The 21,018-nt window shown below is 38.0% G+C and overlaps 1 protein-coding gene across 4 annotated transcripts in view; it reads left to right on the top strand.

Moving 5' to 3' along the window:
- The window catches only part of cunh10orf67 (chromosome unknown C10orf67 homolog), a 78,182-nt gene that overhangs the window by 36,670 nt on the left and 20,494 nt on the right, over positions 1-21,018 (top strand). The gene's annotated exons all lie outside the window — the stretch shown is intronic.

Here is a 21,018-nt window from a genome sequence, read left to right as displayed (position 1 = left end):
TATGTGATTTTTAAAAAAGGTGTTGGGCCTCACCATTCTGTATGTTTAGTGCAGTATCTTCGATGAGGGGGCTAGAAAATCCTGTACTCATCTGATATGTATCGCCCAAGATGCAGCACTGGATAATGATCAAGAGTGTGAACCCTGTTTGACTTTTTCCCATCCCTATTCTCAGAGACTTAATAGTAGCACTCCTCTTCCTGCCTTGGTCAGATCAACCCAAAACACATTGGGGATTATGATCATATGTTGGCTATATTGCTGAATTCATAAATGTTCCTGCCAGTGTGAAACTGCAAGATTTGTCTTTAAAAAAAGTTATTTTTAATAAATCTTGATTTCCCTGTTGTGTTTATACGAGAATGAGAAATTGTGAAATAAAATTTAGCTGACAAGCACTAGGAATGAAATAAAAGGATTTATTTCATCCCTAATGCATACCAGCTAAATTTGATTGTTTTGGAGTTATAATAGCATCTTAATTTATGAAATGAAACACCTATTCCATATTCTCCTATTACATACCTCTACACCCAGTTAACTATTACTGTTTATGTATAAAGAGCATAAGAATGCCGGACTTGGTAAATTCCCATTCTCTAAAGCTATAACATGGATAAAGCGACAACAGTATCATATTCTGAAAAATAGACAGTTGTAAATAAAGGCCGTTAATATTTTGCAGCCTGTTTGACCACAATGCAAAGTCAGACCTTGATAACTTCTATTTAAATGGAAAGGTATATTTTGAAGTGTCTATTACATTTAAATATACAAAAGAACGACTTTTTTCTGCTTTTACCCAACTCTTATGTATATTTCTGCAGAGAATAAATACTGCAAGACACCATAGTTACATATACAAAGTATTAAAAAATTATCTCTACTCTGTATAGATGCAGCATAGTAGAATTTCTCTTCCCCCATGATACGTATTTATCAAACCACTTCTAGGTCTGTATTGAGTCCATTATCTTCAGTTTCAGACTTTGTTTCAAAGGGTTTGTCTTCCATTTAATCTTGACAGAATATTTGGTTTCTCAAGATTTTCTTGTCTGCTGGCTTTTTAAAAGTTTAATATATGAAGGGACTCCACCTTCCACATTTTGAACTAGGTTTAAGAGATTATAATGTTCTTAGTATGTAAAGTAATGAATATAACTAAGTTATTTATTTTTATATGCTTATTTCATTTTCAAAATGTCAAAATCAATAGTTACCATTTCTCGATTCACAATTATTATACATCAGAAAGCACACTTCAAGCCAAATGAATCTGCACTGCATTTCTGAGCAGTGTTCAGCAATAAAATAATCTATCTATGCAGCAAAGACTACTAGCGTCAAGACTTCCCATGCCAACTCTCTTGGCGTTTGAGCACTGTGCCAAACAGTGGCAGAATCCACAGATACTGTTGCAGAAGTTCTTAACAACCATTTACAGCTTGAATTATGCCTTTCCTCATCATTCAACATTTTCAGGACTGCCTTGAGTTTATCAGGAACCATTAGAGCCAATCATGTTAGACGTTAGCCTTGCCAAAGTGTTCTTGGCAGCACTGTTGTTATTCTGCCTAATGGAAAGACAATTTATTACATGATACTAAAGCTTCAGAAAAAAAAAAAATGGAAAGTATGAACCACAATAGACCAGAGGCAACACATATATAAATAAGGATTTTATATTTAAGCATGAATAATGAGATTGCTTCAAAGTGTTTTTAATATTTCACATTTCACGAGCCTTTCTTTTTCAAGCTTAATTGTAGATTGACTGATATTTGATGAAGGAGCATTAGAATATATGATTGTTGCTTTGGCTATTTATTTGAGCTAACTGCTTGAAGGTGCTGAGAGGTTGGGGTGGACAATGGTGAAACAGACAATGGGAGGAACATGGGTATCTGTGAGCATTGATCACAGTAAGTTGGCTCAGGCTTGATGTTGGGGGAGGAGAGTGCCGCTGAAAGCACCTGGCAAATCCAAACTAATGGTCCACCAGTTTTTGGCTGGACCAAGTCAAAACCTACACCTCTGCCCTCACCTCAGTAAAATCAACCTTCAACTCTACAATCATCCTGCAGGCGAAGGACAAGGCAAGGCTCCTCTTCTCCACCAACTCTATTCCTCATTTTTCTATGCCTCGCCCATCCTCTTCTCCAAATTCAAATGTGAGGAAATGATGGACTTCTTCAAGTCCAAAATTGAGTGGATGTACTCTGCTACTTCTGCATTTTCTACTTCCACCTCCTCCCCACTTCCCCACCCCCCTTCTGGCCTCCGCCTATCCCTTCCTCCACAATTTTTATCCCATCTCCTCTTCTTTTCTCACCTCCATCACTTCCCCCTCAAAATAATCTCTTCTTAGAAATCCTTTCCAATAAGCACCACAAGATCACAAGATTGGTTTGGGTGAAGAGGCCTCATTTAGTCTCATTCTTCCAGAATACCCACTATATCAGAAGACCAATTCAATTTATGTCACAAAAGCAGGAAATTTGTCTAAATTTTGGTGTAGACAGTGGGACGGGGGGGGAAAGAGTTCTCTGAAATCAGTTTTTCATGTTTCCTTCGTCCTCCACTGCCACATTGAACACGCAATAGTCCTTTGCAAAGAGCTTCAACTTCCTTAACACAAACCAATTTACAACATTTTGTTTTTCTGTGTTGAGGAACAGTAAGAAATGTGTGTGCTTTAGGAGGATAAAGTCACTAGCAATTAACTAGTAAACACATTTAAGCTAATTACCTTCGAGACCTATATTAACCATGTATTTGTTGCTAAATAAGTGTTGAAAAAATAGTAACATTCGTATACAAGGGCTGCCCATTGAAACACCTTACATTTTGCAATTGTCATAGGAATTAACTATGTTTTAAATCTCAATTCATTACAATGAATCTACCACAATAATTTATCCAGAATTAAAAACTGACTCTTTTTCTGCTCTTTGATGTTTCAGTTGGAAAAAACTTGCTTACTCTCAAGCGCAGTAACTGATTTTTTTTTGTAGATAAACGTGGTAGTTGTTTGGAACAGCAAAATCAATTAATCTAGCAGATTACTGACCAGAGACATTCGCTTAATTTTTTGAATATAACTTCCACCTGAACAGTCTGCCAGGTCCCTGCTCTAATGTCTCATCCAAAAGTCAGCACTCTACTATTATTTCACACAGTACTGTACCTCAGAACACACTTCATCTGGATATAAATAAGTTGTATAAAATTCCATGACCTAAGGTTACAGTTCCACTGTGGAATTGCTCATCTCATTGATCATACTCATTTGGCATGGCCATGACACTCAGTGAGAACTGCACATATGGTTAGATAAGCTGCACTTGTGATATTTATACGGCAGTATTGTGTGTTCTCTATGCAAAGAAAAAAACATGTATTGCTATTTCTTTTAACATAAAGGCAATAAACAGCTTTACTGTGCTTAATCTTTGTGAAGACCAATTTAATAGAAGCACAACACATGCTGCCTTTGTATTTAACCCTCCCCATTCTGTACATGTCTATTTGAAGGCAGGATCCTGTAAAATTATTTTATCTTTCAATTTAATATGGCACAGAATTTTGGAAAATTCTTTAATTCAGCCTTAATTTGGAAGTCGATTCTTTTTAAGAAATGTTGAAAACTGACATTCAAATTGAAACTGATTTTAAGATTTTTTCAAAATTCTGTATGATCTTAAATTTGCAAGACAAAACTGCCTTGCAGGCCAACAGTAGATGGAATTTCAAACCTTGCATGGCTTTAATGCCTATCTATTATGTAGATGCCAAATGGGAGTCCTGTAGCTCAGTAGTTAGAGCGCTCGCCTCGCAAGCGAGATGACCTGGGTTTGATTCCTGGGCAGGGCAAAATGTTGGGCAAGTTTTGTTACTCCAAACGTCTCTGTTCACCTAGCAGTAAGTAGGAACCCAGTTGTCAGTCGATTGGCAGATCAATTTTCTGAGGGTAATAATCCCTTCCAAAAAATAATTAAAATAATAATCATTTAGTGACGCAATCGATGACTGTTTGTGGGACACTGCTGTGCGCAATTGGCTGCCATGTTTTGCCCACAAAATGTACAGTCAATTCATTTTATAGTATATTCTGTGAAGCATTTTGAGATGTCTCGAAAACGTGATAAGGCGCTATATCAAATACAAGGATTATTATACAAAGCAACAGTAATTTATTTGACTTACAATGAAATAGACTTCAAATACAGATGCAACAAAATACTGTACTTGGTTAGGCATGTTGACAGCTATACACTTTTAATACTTTCATTAAATGGGCCAAGTTCATGCTGAAACCCATTTTTAGTCTTCAAAATCATTTGAATAGTGCCATGGTTTATACCAGAAGTCCAAAATAGAATTTTTTTGAATTGAAGTTTTTTTTTATTGGTTGCTGGGATACGGTTCCTTTTAATTTATACCTTTTAGTGTTAAAAGGTGAGATGTTGTGAAAACTTGTGGTTTTATAACAATTGTCATGCAGCAATGTCATTATATTGTAGCTCTATTTAAATATTTCAGAAGATTGGGCCAGGAAGATTTTGTTAATATAAAGGACTAAATAACAACAACAACAATAACAACTTACATTGATATAGGGCCCTTCACACAGGGTAGCTTCCCAGCGCGCAAATAATACAAGATGTGTTCTTTATCAAATCAGATTTCCTAAAATAATGGGTGCAAATTGTGACCTACCATGTATTAACACTAGTATTAATTGCTCAACAAAAAAAAATCAAGAGGAAAGCCCATATCCCACATGGTTAGGGGCAGACCATAATCCCATGAGGTAATCTATAAACTGACTTCAGATCCTTTTTTATCTCCAGTCAGAATTTTGAGATCTTTCAGATTTGGTTTGCGTGTGCAACAAAATAACAAACAAAAGAAAAAAAGTCAGTACCATGCATAAAAATGAAATGGAATCATAAGCTGAGGAAGTCACTGTCAACAATCGTAGTCGTGTTTATTAAAATCCATCTCTCATTCTTGGACATTTATCTAAAAGATATCTTATACTGTATGGTGCAGAGTACAATTTCTGCTGTATCACATTATACAAGGTCAACGTTACTTAGATCATCTGAAGGGTAACAACTGTTTAATATGCATCACAGCAAAAAGGAAAACATTGCGAAAGATGTAGTAGGAATTAATAAAATGATGAATGTATGCAGCTTGTTGGAGTGACAAAGTACTTTGATATTTACCTTTTAAAAGTTGCTTTTAAATAAACCTGCATATCAAGAAGGTCATTGTTGAAACTGTAAAGCACTTTGTCTCTGCTGAGTACAAGCGAGGTTTGTGCAGCACACGTTCTGCCATACAATATTGATTTGCTATGTTGGATTAGTTAAAATACAACCTAAAGTAGAAGAGAATGTCTCCCTGTCCTGATAAAAGAAAGAAATAGCTACGCTATGCAGAGCATTTGTCAGACAGTATTATTGACAACGTAATTAACTGAGGAAACTCTTGCACTGATAAGTAGTTCATTAATTTAATCCTTAGAATTAGTTAGTGTACTTTCATAAAGAGTAACAATCTTTCATTTTCACTTGTTTTCCATTAAATATTTACCTATCATTGAATCATTTATATATTTTTAAAGTTATAGGGATTGACAAAGACCATGTAATTTAATATACACTTAACCATTGCTGCATATCTCCACTGAATCTAATAGAAAGGACAGGGAAACATTTGATATAAATATTTTATATAAACAGATTTTTCATGTTAGAGTATAATATTTAGAGATTGGGTAATGCTTGTAATTTCCAGTTCATCTTTGAATAGGGGTCTCAAATATGTATTAATTTTATCCACAAGTTAGATGATGAGCAATGGTTCGAGCAGAATTGTAGACTGCCTCCAGGGATTCTTAATGCTTAATGTATGCAACGTTGCATATTTAAGCAATAAGCAAGTACTAGGAAATATTGAAAATTGACTTGGTAATTAGAAGTAAAATGTGGTGATGATGATATGTAGAAGATATCACTTTGGTTTAGTTGGTAGCAGTTTTGCCTTTGGGTCAGAAGGTTTTCGGTTCAGAGCCCATATCAGGACTTTGAGTTCACTATCTAGCAGAGATTCAAATGAGTTATTAAGCAAAGTTATTAAGCAAAATTAAGTATTGTCTATTGGTTGGTGGACATTAAAGATTAAAGACATTATTTGAAAAGTGTTTCTCCTTGTATTTTGGTGAACAATTTTCCAGATAAATTGATCATTCATTTAATGGCTGTTAATGGAATCTGCTGTGCTCAAGTTGCCTACAAATAACATAGTCACTATATTTGACAGAATTACCAGTGAAGTACTTTGAGATGTTTCAATATTACAGATGCTATACTCAACACCGAATGCAAGAATTATTATAGAGAACTTTCTGGCACAGTAGCTCACCCAAGTTCTGCAAAGGCCTATAAATGAGTTATTTTTGATCATAATAAGATATACTGCATTTTTGAAAGTGTCATCTTTCGGATGAGGTATTAAACTGAGACGGGGGTGTGGTAAGTAGGGTCTTTTTGGAGCTCAATTGGCAACATTGTAAAAAGTGTCACTTTGTTTATAACACAATCCTTGGATTTGATATAGCGCCATATAACATCATAATGTTGATAGGTCTCAAGGTGCTTTATGGGATTTTACTATGAAGTTTAGTGACATAGGTGGGCACAGCAGCCAATTTGCCCACAGCAATTTCCCACAAAGTGAGTAACTTTTTTTATTTAGGTCATTGTAGGCCAGGACACCAGGGCAAACTCCCTTATGTTTTTTCGAATACTGCCATGGGATCTTTAACATCCATCCTGAACGGTCATCGACCTAAAGTGTTCTGACGAAAGGTCATCGACCTGAAACTTTAACTCACTTTCCTCTCTCCAACTTTAACTCACTTTCCCTGACCTGCTGAGTGTTCCCAGTGATTTCTGTTTTTATTTCAGATTTCCAGCATCTGCAGTATTTTGCCTTTTGTTTATGAATGAACATTGATGATTTAAATAAACTTAAAACTTTGTCTGCACCAAGCTGAGGGAGTTGGAAAGAAATTTTCCAAGTCAAGTAGATCATTGAGTGAAGGATAGAGGCAAATCTCTTCTCTAACTTAATAAAGATTTCCCTAGTCGTCATTCCTTTCACTTGCAGGAGAGGATTATCTATATTGTACAGCAGAAGACAGAGCATTATGACTGAGATGCCAAGCCGCCCATTCTGCTATGATTTAACAGTAACTCTTAATATATATTTCTTTTCCACTTTGAACAATACCACATAGTCATGAGTTGAAAACTATGTTCATTCCAGTCACATTTGTGACTTTGTCACTTATGATTTGCACCATATTCTCTTATGTAGAATGTGCATAATCAGTGATTTCAAATCAGTATTCTCCTTATCATTTAACAGCATACTGGAGGTAAACAGCTAAAATGTCAGTATTTATTTAACGAGTGGATGGTATGATTGTACACTGAATGATTGTGTTGCTTAAATAATTCAGTTGTCTTGCTTAATTGTAATTGAATGGTGAAATGCCATTAAATGTATTCTTGCATATTGATATCCCTATTTCTCATATGTTTAAGCTTTTTTTATTTACTATTTGATAATTAGGTTTAACTCAGCTTTGATGGTGGAGCCCTCAGTTGTGTTTAGCCAGTTTTATTGATGCAGCTTTTAGCTGCTTCACTGATTATCCATTAAAAGCCTCCTGCTGCAACCCCTCCTTCTCCATTTGGATCTTGTAAGGCACAAGTTTTCCTCCCCTTTCCTCCCATCTCCTCCCCTCTCCTCCCCTTTCCCATTAGAAGTTTTGTATGGTACAGTATAGTTCCATTCACTGATCATTCTCATCACCCGTTTCATTCACTGTGGATTTCAGTGGTTCCCAGTATTTCTCATTAGTGTCGCCCATATCATTGCTCATTAATCGGTTTAATTTAGTATCATTCTTCATCCATGCCTTTTTCACAATATTTTCTCATTGGCTTGCTTTCTGGTCAGCATTGTTCAGCCTTGTTTCTTTTCAGTTGTCTTCAATGATAGCATATCTTTTGTCAGCAGTTCTCAACACTTCTCATTAATTATATGCTTTTGTTCCAGCCAACATGCACTTAGGAAGTTTGTCATTGAAGTCTAAGCTCAGCTTCCACGTAGTCTTCACTGAGTATGCAGCCTAAAGCCAAGATATCTTCAGGAAAAAGTTAATTAATTTGTTAAAGCATTATTTAAAAGGCCATCACTGTGAAATTGAGATATTTCAGATTGGTGTAGATCCTCAACAACTGGGTAAAGCCTGTGAACATTTAGATTGAAAACAAAATATGGACTATATTGATACACTTTGTATTTGTTTGATGTAGTACATTTTCCTATATATTGTATATCAACACTTAGTTTAATGTCTCAACAGATTTTTCCTAATATGTAAATTTCAGAAAATTTCTATTCACAATTCATCATGCTCTTACTGATTTCTACACCACAGTATGTAGCAGGCATATAAAACATACTCCATTTTTTTATTCTGCACTATTATGCCAGTTTCATGTAGTACATTGGTGTACAAGCAACACTTGTCCTGCAAAAAGAGATCCCTAAGGAGTTACTGACAATAAATTCATTAATTTATTGTTGTAACATGCATATCAAATCCTGTATGACCACTTTGAGGAGTTGAGAAGGTTTGGAGCGTAAGCCTGTCACAAAAATTGCATGCTGCTTGCTTTTTATCCTTCTACCACCTTTCAGAATCGTGTCATAACCATGAAGAGCATTTCCCAACAATGAGTAGAGTTATTTCAAATGATCATTGCTTCGTTGAGAATACAACAGTATAACAGCTTCCCAACATTTCTGTAACAGCAAGAGAGAACAATAACATTCTTTGCCATTGCTCGTTTTCCCATAACTTGTTTAATCATCTGTACCCACATGACCATCTGTGCACTTGCTGATAATGCATTCACTGTAACACGAAAGGCTTATTTCCATTCTAATAATGAGCAAAGGGCATGTGCTGGCAAAATTATTATAGCTGCCTGTCTAACAGACACAACTAATTTTGCCTCACATTTCTTTACCATTTTAAAAGTGGAAATAATGTTTAGGGAACATTAATTGCATTGCGGATTGCTGTTGCACATATGTCTAAGGCATCAGTCTACATGTCTGTTACTTTCTTTTATTGAAACTACTTTCTGTTCCACAGCTGAGAGAGGCTGTTATTAGAGGTTGTTGTTGTGTGTCAAGAGTGTCATGCCCAACTCTCAAAAACAAGTGGGATGGGAGGGGAGTGGAGGTATAGGGCATTACTCAAGTATAAATTAGTCGAGGACATCCTTCAAAAAGATTAAGTGGAGCATGCAATTCAAGCATGTAATTAAGTACAGGAGGTAAATGACGCTAAATTATTCCAAAATGGATTAACAGGAAAACTGAAAGCGAAATTAAGAAAGAACGATTTACAAATCTTGTAGAAGAAAAGGGCCAGGAAGACAATATGGAATCAAATTTGTTTTAAAAAAAGATTGTGAAGCCAAAGAAAATTAGAAAGGGACACAGTATTAGACGTAAAACATAACGTTGAAACATCTTCCAATATTACTTCAGGAAGTTGGCAGTAAAGGAAAAAGTTGATACAAAGTGACTCAAAGGATTTTTAGAAAGAGGGAAAGCAGAAGGTATAATGAGACAGAATCCTGGAGCTCACACAACGTGTGTTGAATGCTGGAAAGCATGTTAAAACATTTAAGAAAGTATAATATATATCTGTACACATCTCTAACCAAGCGCAACATAAATTTCAGGAGCAATATTTAATCCTTCATTTAATATTTAATCTTGAACATTGATAGAAGCTTGACCGATCTCATTTTAAAACTTGGGTTCAAGTCAATCCTCTGTGACTGTCTCAGTTGTGGGGTTCCAGAGCCAGGTGAGTCCACTTTACCCCAGGGCACTGCTGATGACAGACCTGCCAACCTGGCCTATCAACAGGAGTTGGAGGGCAAACTACCACTGGGTTCTGGGATGCTTCCCAGACAACTCCTATTAATCTTGCAAGTCAAAGTCCTAATGGATAAAGTGGTCCTAGTTAGTTAAGCACAGAGAAGCTTGCCAGGAAGTGCTTTGAGTGGCAAGCTATGCGGTTTTAGCTGATTTTTCATATCTTCTTCCTGCTGTTTTCGTAGCTAATGCTTCACAATCCACTAATGGTCCATCAACTGTTTCTGAATGTAATTTTTTTAACTTCTTTTATTTTCTTGCTATTCTGTATTCCTTGAACAAAATCCTAATTGTTTCAGTTCTGATGAAGGGTCATACTCGAAATGTTAATCTATTTTTCTCTTTCAAATTCTGGCTGACCTTCTGTAGATTTCCAGTATTTCTGTTTGTCTGACAAAAATTTTCTTTTGTTCCCTTAACAATCGATCGTTTAAAATGCAATTTGTTCCTATTAACACTGTCTTTACCTCAATTGTTCCATGCTTTTCTTCGTACTTGATTGTCTGAGCAGTATTTCTGAGGGCAGATCATTAGAATCTATGAGAATTTTCTTTTACCAATCTACTGAAATGAGGGGAGGTCTTTTTAACGTTTTTCTTTGTCTCATTGCATGTTTATTTGCAGTGAACTATAGAAATTTTAAAACGATTTCTGAAAAAATTAGGAACAACTGACACTTGTTAGATCTGTATTTGAAAGTCAGAGAGATTTATAAGCTCGGTTTCCATGCATAAGCATGTGCACAGTATACTTTTATAATATACTGCAGTAACCATTGTTTAAAAAAAGTATTTTCACAGCAACAGTTTTTTTGAAGAGATGGGAACTGTGCCATTGCCCAAAAATAGGTTGACAATGTTGTTTAGCAGGGGGCAAAGAGTTGGAGCTGTAGGGTCAGGAGAGACATAGGAGTAGGTTCAAGGGAACAAGGGATAGACTTCCATTCGGGAAATGACATAAGAGAGAGAAGACAGAGATAGGGTTGAAAGTGTCGAGGGAGGAATGGGTGGAGAGTGGAAGAGGATTGGGAGATTGGGAGGGGATGGCAGTAGCAAGGGCAGAGGCAGCAGAGAGAATCCTCTTGATTTTGGACCCGAGGAAGTCCATCATCATCTCCTCGCATTTGGAGTTGGAGGAGAGGATAGGTGAGGCCTGCAAAGACGGGCAAAGGAGCCAGTTTGTGGTGGAGAAGAGGAGCCTGTGATTGTCCTTGGCCTCCAGGATGAATTTGGAGTAGAAGGATGATTTGGCTGAGGTGAGGGTAGCTTTTGGCCCCTCAAAATCTTGCAATGGCCCGTTAGTTTGGATTTGAGCCAAGTGCATTCTGCGGCATTCATCTTTGTCCCGGGAAACAGAATACAGCATAGAGCTTTATTCATCTTATCAAAAACTCTGGATAAACATACCGCACTATTGAGTCACCAATTACAATGGCATTTCTGGCTTGGTTGTAACCATCCCATATTTCCTGTGTAACCGTCTCCTTCACTGTGATTCTTCCAGATAGTTTCCCACTATTTGTCTCTCTCCTCATGCCAGGACTCATCATTTGTTTCTCTTACCTCGTCTCAATACTAATCTCCTCTTCTTCCCATCTTGTGTACCTGTTTGATATCTCTACCTTCTTGACAGGTTTTGATAAAATAGAAATCATTTCCATTTGTCGATGAGACAATTACTAGAAGGCATCAATTTCACACAGGTAGAATGGAGAAAAGACAGGTACATGGAACCTAATCGCAACGCACTTTCAAAAAAACAGCACAGACATATTGGACCAATAGCCACCATCTGTGCTGAAAAATATTATGGTTCCTATTTAGACAGACTTGCTATTACAATTGCAAGCAAAGTTTCTGGATGACTCCTTTGTATTAATTATACAGTTGACCAGTATAGCAATGTTCTCAAATATATTTCAATTATTAAGTATAGTTGGTTCAGAATCATGTCAGGTACAAGCGATCATGTGCCAGGCAGAATTGTTACATATCTACAGAGAATACTTTTGTGTTCTTTATTTGTGAAAGGAAGCAGTTTTGAAGATAAGTGTCTTTATCAGTGCCATTTTTATGAGTCGTTTTTCATATTAACTGTTTGCTTAAACTATAATAAATGACTACAATATAATTGGATCAAATGAACCGGTAGAAAGATCAAGAGGAAATGTTGCCAGTCTTATCTGAAGTAAATGTAAGGGTATGCTGTTAAGTCTATCTTTGGCAAGTAGATGTGCCAAAGCTAACTGGGCACCTTTAAAAGAAACTTTCCAGAATAAATATGCTTCTGATATTTATCACTGAACTTTTTTTAAAAAAGAGAGCTGTTGTGAAAGCTTAAATACGTTGACGTTTGGGGAACAACACTGGGAACAGAAACTGCAGGATTTTCTTAATCAGTGATAACATTTGGTCTTTGAACTTGTTTTCTCAGATTACACTGAGTTTAAATGGTGCTGGTTCCTTGTTCTAAAAATATAAATGGATTAAACATTAGAAAGACTCAACCAATACAGAATGGGGAAATACATCACAGTGGATTTGAGGATCATTACAACTGAAGAATGTGATATAGGCAGAAAAACGGTGTTCCTATACCAAGTAACATTAATGCACAGTTAATGCAGGGGATTATTTAAAAGCATCCGGGGTTATGGAGAAATAAATGATGGTGATGTGACGATAGTGAAGCCAATGATTTCTTTCTGATATAGAGAGGAGAAAAGTTAACAATAAAACTTGATAGAAGTTGGGGGATATTACTGTAACCTAGCTGAGCAATTTATATTGCTGAGACTTTCATTCAACAACAACAAATTATATTTGTACACTTTCATTATGTCCAGACTTGACTATTCGCTGACTATTAATATATCAATATTAATATATTGACTATTGGTTGGAGAGCTCGCCTCGCGGGCAAGGGACATGGGTTCGATGCTCAGCAGGGTGAAACCTTGGGCAAGTTTCCTTGCTCCACACGCCTGATAATAATCCTTCAAAAAAAATAATAAAATCGGTCACTTCAATCCACGATTGTTTGGGGGACACTGCTGTGCGCAATTGGCTGCTGCATTTCGCCCACAAATATACAGTCAATTCACTTTACAATTTATTCTGTGAAGCGCTTTGAGATGTTTAGAAGACATGAAAAAGTGCTACATCAAATGCAAGGATTATTATTAATATATTATTATTCCAAGGTCGGGCTCACTGGACTCAGATAACTACAGACTAACCAGAACACTGCAGTCCATGTTCTTTCCTGCATCAGGCTCTACAAGCCTATTATCACCTCACTGGCTCCCCATCCCCCAGTAGATTGAATTCAAGATTCTCATTCTTACCTTGAAATCCCTCCACAGCCTCGTTGTTCCCTACCTCTGCAACATCCTACAACCCTACCGACACAGCTGACCCCCATCCTATCCATCGTATTCTAGCCATTCTGTCCCATTCTCTGGAACTCCATCCAAAGTTCTTCCGAATTGCTCCCTCCCTCCCCATTTTCAAAGACCTCTAATGACTTATCGCTTTAACTGCAGTTTTGGTCATTTTTCGCTTGTACACCCTCTTTAGCTCCAACCCCCTGGCTTAGGTGTTCAGCCAGCAGAGTAAAGTGCTTTGAGACGTCCTCCGGATGTGAAAGGCACTATATAAATGTAGATTATATTGTATTAAAGGGTCCCAACCCCTGACTAGCCAGCGCCTTGGGACATCCTCCCAACATGAAAGGCATTATACAAATTAAATTTTGTATTATATTGTATAAAATTCCACCTGGGTCCAGTTGTACTCCGTTTGGCATTTTAGAACATCGAGAATTTGGCAGATTAACTTTGAAGCTGTTTTTCTGACAGTGTCAACAATTAAGATGGTATTTAAAAATTTGCCAAATTCTGCTTAATTTGAAATGCTAAGTTAAATGAGTAACTCACAGAACGGATTGTCTTCAAGATCCTTACATTTGTCTACAAATACCTTCACGCCTTGGCACCTTGCTGGTTCTCCTACCTGCTTACTCTCCACTTGCCTCGCTCGGCTAACTCCAACCTCCTGCATGTCCCTCGTTCCTCCACTCCACTATCAACGACTGTGCTTTCAGCACTACACCCCGAAACTTTGGAACTTTCTCTTTCAATCCATTCACCTTGCCCCCTCCTTCCCCTTTTTCAGATCACGCCTGAAGACCTTGCTCTTCGACCGTGCTTATGGTCACCTCCCACCAGTTCGGCATAAGGCATGCACACTGTCTGGAACTCGCAATGCATCACAATGTCAGCTCTTCTTACTCATAAAGTATAATATATATTTCTTTCATAATTTTTAGTCCTCTTCTGAAAGTGATGTGTTTTGGAGCATGATTTTCACAGGTATCAGCAACACGCTTGAAAATAGAAATTTGCTCCTAGTGATAAAATCAATCAAATGCAGACTTATGATAATTTGTTGGTATGGAAGGTAGTCTACAAATGTATCAGCATCTGGAGTGGAAAAAGCATACTGATGCTTAAGTAAAGAAAAATAGTGATTGCCCTTGGTTAAGGGAAACAAATTAGATGACAATGAGATGGGAAATAATAAACTAAAGTGAGCGTATGGCATGCTCCATTTATGTTTACTGGAGGATGCTAATCCACCTATGTGTAATGTATCTCACTTATTCTGTTATAAGATGTAAAATAGACTTATTTTACTCATTGTTTTAGTCATCTTTTGTGGGTCTTGATTGCAAAATATAACGGTGAACAAATTAAACGCAAGACAAATTCCAATAATTCCAGTTGTGTAACAGTGAAAGTAATTAATGTAATCAATAGATATCCTATTATTACTCCAATTCATTGATGTCTCATCAACATTGAATTTAGAGTTGAAAACACCTCTTGATTGAACTGAATACTATCTTACAAAACTAGTTTGTATATAAGTTTAGTTATCAAAATCAGTATTTTTCTGCTGTTCTAATATTTGAGTATGTGACAATGCATTTGCCAAAAGAATTACCTGTGTTTACAGAAACCATGTTTCTTGCCAAGTTTTCATTTGAAATAAGGCCGCCAAATACAGATAAAGAAACGTTGTTCTTTTCCAAAATACATAGATCATACATCATCACCTCTACCTATTCTTCTTCTGTCACATGTCTGCACCTGTCAACAAACTGACCACATAGAGACAGGCATTTGTAATGCAGAAAAAGTGGAATGTGTCAGCAGCTGACAAAACAAAGTGAAGGTTTAAAGTGGCAAGAGCTAGGTTCATTATATTTTACAATAGCAGAGTTCAAAGTTCAGCACATAAGGAAGTGCAAACAAAATAGCATGTCCTTCAAAGATGATTTTTTAAATTATAAAATAGCAGTTATTCACCTCACCTGTTCAGATAATGTGGCTAATGATGCAGCTGTAACTTTTTTCCATTCATAGTGAAAATGTGAAACTAGGAGCATTGCAGTCAACTTTTAGTTGTATAAAATTCAAATTTCCAGATTATTAGGGAAGCTGCAAGCAATGCTACTCATAACTGTAAAGCTTACAATATCAAATACATTTTGATCAACCTGTGTACAATGCAAACTGAATTCCAGTTTGAGCTTTTTTGTTAACTTTTTATATACATACTTAATACTAGAAATTTGTTCATGTATGTCTTACTAATCTAATTAATGTAACTAATCCTAGGGATGGATGGTGAAAGGTTGAAAGATTTTACTTACAAGGTGTATTTAAATTGGCAATGCTAGAAACCAAATATAAAACTTAGCATACACTCTCCAGAAAGTAGTCGACAGATGGCAAGCTGTTATTTTGCACCTTGAACCCTTTGCCCTCACCAAAAGAAAATTTCCATTTAAATAGCTGTCTGTTTGGTGAAAAAGTCTCCTAGTAAGGGCAAAGGGTTAAAAAATGTATAAAAATGACAAAAACATCCCCAATAGGAGAAGACATATTAATTCCACTTTCGGATGTTTAGAATCCTCAGAACATATCATTATAAATTCTGTCAAATACGTGATTAATCTATGGTGAGTGTCCAATGAAGTGTTTGTTTCTATACCAGATGAAGAGTTTTCTTCTGTTCTTTCAGTTGTTTTGTTCCTCTATTCATTCCCCCTTTCTTTCACTCCCTTTTTATAGTTTTCTTTTGTAACTGTTTTTTTTAGCAAAATGACTCCTATTTTCCCTATTCCTTTTTAGCTTTGGTCAATGTTACCACTTGGCCTTTTGCTTTTCAAATATACAGAAATAAAGTCAGTTTTTGTATTTTCATAAGTTTCATAGGTAAACAGCAATAGCTGAAGAGAAACACTTTGTCATTATTTTAATGATATGACAGCCGATACTAAAAGTAAAGAATGAACCTGTATAAAATCTTGAAACCATTGTAGTTTGTTTCAAATGTTGCATTGCAACATGTTATTAAGGGAAGTGATTTACAACCAAACCGGTGTAAATTTTTTTGTATCATATTACTATTTTACTATTTATTTAAAGTGCTTGTATATGATATTCTGATTAAATGGTGTTTCACATTTGCAAAACGAAATTGGATGAAACAAAATCACCATTCCTTTTTTGAATGCTTGCAGTGTTTTATAATAATAATCCTTGCATTTAATATAGTGCACCTTATCATGTAGTCGGGATGTCTCAAAAGCGCTTCACAAGATATCCTGTAAGGTGGTTTGACTGTGTATTTTGTGGGCAGGTTTCATCAAAATAATAAGAAATAATAATCCTTGCATTTGCTATAGTGCTTTTCACATCTTCTAGACGTCTCAAAGCGCTTCACAGAATATACTGTAAGTGACTTGACTATATTTGTTGGCGAAATACGGCATCCAATTGCGCACAGCAGTGTCCCACAAACAGTCGTAGATTGAAACGACCAATTTTATTATTGTTTTTTTTTCTTGAGGGATTATTATCAGGTGTGTGGAGTAAGGAAACTTACCCAAGGTTTCACCCTCCTGGGAATCGAACCCAGGTCTCTTGCTTGTGAGGCAAGTGCTATAACCACTGAGCTGCATAGATTGTCCTTAAGTGGTTTAGATCCTATCTCTCACACTGTCTCCACTTTGTCTCCACAAATAACGTCTCCTGCAGCCCCCGTACCGTGTCGGGTGTTCCTCGGATCTGTCCTTGGTTCTCTACTCTTCAACTTGTGCATGCTCCGCAGACATGGGGTCAACATTCACGTGTATGTGGACGACACCTGCTATCTCGCTGCCTTGACTCCAGGACCACTGCTGTCCTGACAGACATCAAGTCCTGGATGAGAGCTAACTTGTCTCCCAGCAGCGCCTCCACACCTCAGGCACTGGCAGCATCACCATCCACGGATGCACACTCCACCTTACCGAGCCAGTCTGGAACCTTGGTGAATTGTTTGACCCTCAACTGTTCTTTCTACCCTACATCCGTGCCATGACCCGCTCTGTCTTCCCCCACCCACCTCCACAACATCACCCGGCTCCGACATTTCCTCAGGCCACCGAAACACTGATTCACGTATTCATCACATCTGGGCTCAACTATGGCAACTCCCTTCCCAACTTTTCCTTCCACAAGCTGCAGATCATCCAGAACACTGCAGCCTGTGGCCTCTCCTGCACCAGGCTCTGTGATCCCACCGCCCTCAACTAGCAACCCCCTCCACGGGCTTGCCCTACACTCAAGCAAACCCCCTTATCACGCACCGCTCTCTCGCCCTCACTGTCTCCCCACGCCCACTCCCCTGATCTTCCCACAACCCCTCTCTCACCCATTACCTCTCTCTCACCCACTGCCCCTCTCTCGTCCCCTCCTCTCTTGCCCACTAACCCACTCTCGGCCACTCCCCATCTGGAGTCCTGTGGCTCAGTGGTTAGAGTACTCACCTTGCAAGCGAGATACCTGGGTTCAATTCCAGGCAGGGCAAAACCTTGGGCAAGTTTTCTTACTCCACACACCTAATAATAATCCCTCCAAAAACAAAAACAATAATAAATTGGTCATTTTCAATCCATGACTGCTTGTGGGACACTTGCAATTGGCTGCCGCATTTCGCCCACAAATATACAGTCAATTCACTTTACAGTATATTCTGTGAAGCGCTTTGAGACGTTTAGAAGACGTGAAAAGCGCAATATCAAATGCAAGGATTATTATTATTATTACTCCTACCTCTGTGACCTGCCAACCCCATATCAACCAGTCCGCTCCATCCGCTCAGCAGGCTCTGGCCTGCGCCACGTACCTGCCCCAACAATTGGTGATCGAGCCTTCAGCCTCTCTGCCTCCACCCTTTGGAACGCCATCCCACATTCCCTTTCCCTCGTTCCCTCCCTTGCCTCCTTCAAGGCACATCTCAAGACCGTCCTCTTCGACTGCGCCTTTGGCCACCCTCCCTGCCCTCCACCCTCTTTGATCCCAACTCCCCAACACACTGCTGGGTCCAAATCCCTGATTGTCCAAAGCCTTGGGACATCCCCCTGACGTGAAAGGCGCTATACAAATGTAATTTTGTAGTGTAATTTAACTTGGTGCGAGAATCTTCTCGATGATGTGTTTTTTATATCTTAAACATTTCACTTGCGTAACACCAGTAACAATTTTTAATACCTGTCTGCAATTACCATTGGATAACCCATACTGGATACAATTTGTACCAGCATAATCATCCTATATGTGCTGATTACAACACAAGACTAATATAAATAACCAGACATGTTAATGATCCTGAGAAGTTACTCCACCTAAGCTTGTCACACAAAGGACCACCTCCTTGTACTACCCTAGGATCAGCACTTCCCATCACATAAAAGAATGAGTAGCCTGGTCACCGGAACAAAACAAATCTCCTGCCTTCTGATACATGCAATCCCCACACAAATATAATTCTACATATTAATTCATGCATTCATTAAATAAAAGACAGTTTTGTTTCTCTGACAGCTTACTTTGTAAATTTGTTGTCCAGAAAAGAACAAAACAGCAACGTACAAGAAAGGCAATTTGGCCCATCAGGCTCCAATTACACATCATGCAAGACATACCATCATAGACTCAACCTTGACCATTCTATCTCTTGGGAGAAATTTCTTCATAGATACTCCTAGATCCTCAAAGATAACCATATTACTTCCATATATTTGTGACAGTGCCAGTCAGTGAGCAGGCAGGCTGTGGTCCATGTCCAGGCTTTGTCAGTCAGGGTCAGGGGAGATGGGAGGAGAGGGTGTGATTGAGGTGGCCTGGAGAGCTAATGTTTTGCGGCTGACCGCACAGCACAGCCACGCCAATGTGTTCCAATTCTGATTCCCATTTGCATCAAATTCAAAACAGCAAGGGGGTAAATTATTTGGCATACAAAATTGGCCGACCTCAAAGTGATAATGAGGCCCCCTGACCACCCCCCAATCCCCTACAAGTTTTGCCACTGTTCAAGCCCTAAGTTGGAACTAGGAACTCATCTAGGCTGACAACAACAAAGACTTGCATTTATATAACATCTTGGAGCGCTACCCTCCGAGGAAGACATCTCAAAGCACTTGACATGATTTATTGTAAAGTGTAGTCACTGTGTATTCACTTGTACTGTGATTTACACTGATACTCCATTGCAGTGCTGGAAGTGTACTGCATTCATGGTGCCATCTTTCGGATAAGACATTAAACTGAGGTCCTGTTCAGGTGCATGCTCAGGATCCCATGGCTCTATTTGAAAAGAGTAGGGAGTTTCTCACGGTGTCCTGGCCAACAATCTCCCAAATAAAATTGGTAATTCACTTCTTGGCAGTTTGTGGGAAATCGCTGTGTGCAGATTGATTGTTGCACACCCCCGATAAACCCTTCTCTTTTCAAATAGTGCCATTGGATCTTTAACATCCACCTGAACAGACAGATGGGACCTCGGTTTAAAGTATTATCTGAAGCACAAATATCTTAATGCCCATAGAGTCAAATTCATTCTTTATGATGCAGCTTAATGACCTGACTGACCTGTTCAGGCCTTCCCCAAACCTCAAGGAAACTCCTGTGGGCAGCAAGAAATGTGACAATTCACGATTTCAAGATAACAACAACAACTTGCAGTTGATATCAGGCGGGCCAGGATCTCTTATGTTCAACTATTTATGTTCATGCACAACTGTTTAACTATTTCCCCTGTTTAACTATTTCTCCTGGTACCTTTGAATTCAGCTTACAGTGTCATTAGGGTAAATTCCAAAGCAACAGCAACCAAGTATATTGCAGAGCAATGTTAACTAGAAATTAAAATCTAAACACACCTGCACTTTTAAGGAAATCTTGTGTAAACATTTAGCTGCCTTTCAGTATGGATCATTCCTCCAATAACAAATGAATGAAGTTTGAAGAGTTAACTGCTGAGTCTACCCAAGGAGAATCATCCCACTCAGCTCCTGTAAGCCACTAATGAGTAGGGTGGTCCAAGCTGGACAAGCAGTGGGAAAGCTTGCCAGATAGCAATATCAATGGCAAGCTATGTGGTTTTAGCTGGTTAGACTCCAACAGTACACCAATGCACACTCTGGGTCCCCAAGCCTTGCCTCTTGCCAACCTGCACCTAATACTCAGACTGAACGTACTCACACATAGCTTCTCAGATAGATGAAGATCATTGTTGGTCTTCAAGGTGGAAATCAAGCACCATTCAATCTTCTCGTTTGATTTTGAGGCAGTTGAATGTCATGTGCCTTTTAAGAGAGAATATTGCAGAAGCTACTTCCAAGCAAAGAAGTCTTCAACAATGGAAAGTACTCAGACAGATATTGTGTGTCCTTTTTCATTGGGTTTTAACTTTACATATATGATGGAACATATGTAGTGAAAGTTGCATAAAGTCTAAATTAGGATCAGTCTCTAATATTAATTAAGTTACTTTCACCCTTTTGAAGTCACAGAAATTAGTTTTTCTTGGGGATGGGAAGGTAAGGATCCTAAGGTTAAACTAGTTCTGAGCCAAACCA

This window comes from Callorhinchus milii, unplaced genomic scaffold (genome assembly GCF_018977255.1).
Source record: "Callorhinchus milii isolate IMCB2004 unplaced genomic scaffold, IMCB_Cmil_1.0 Scaffold2, whole genome shotgun sequence".
NCBI classification, from domain to species: domain Eukaryota; kingdom Metazoa; phylum Chordata; class Chondrichthyes; order Chimaeriformes; family Callorhinchidae; genus Callorhinchus; species Callorhinchus milii.
The sequence above is the reverse complement of the archived record's forward strand: the minus strand, read 5'-3'. Positions and strand labels throughout refer to the sequence as shown.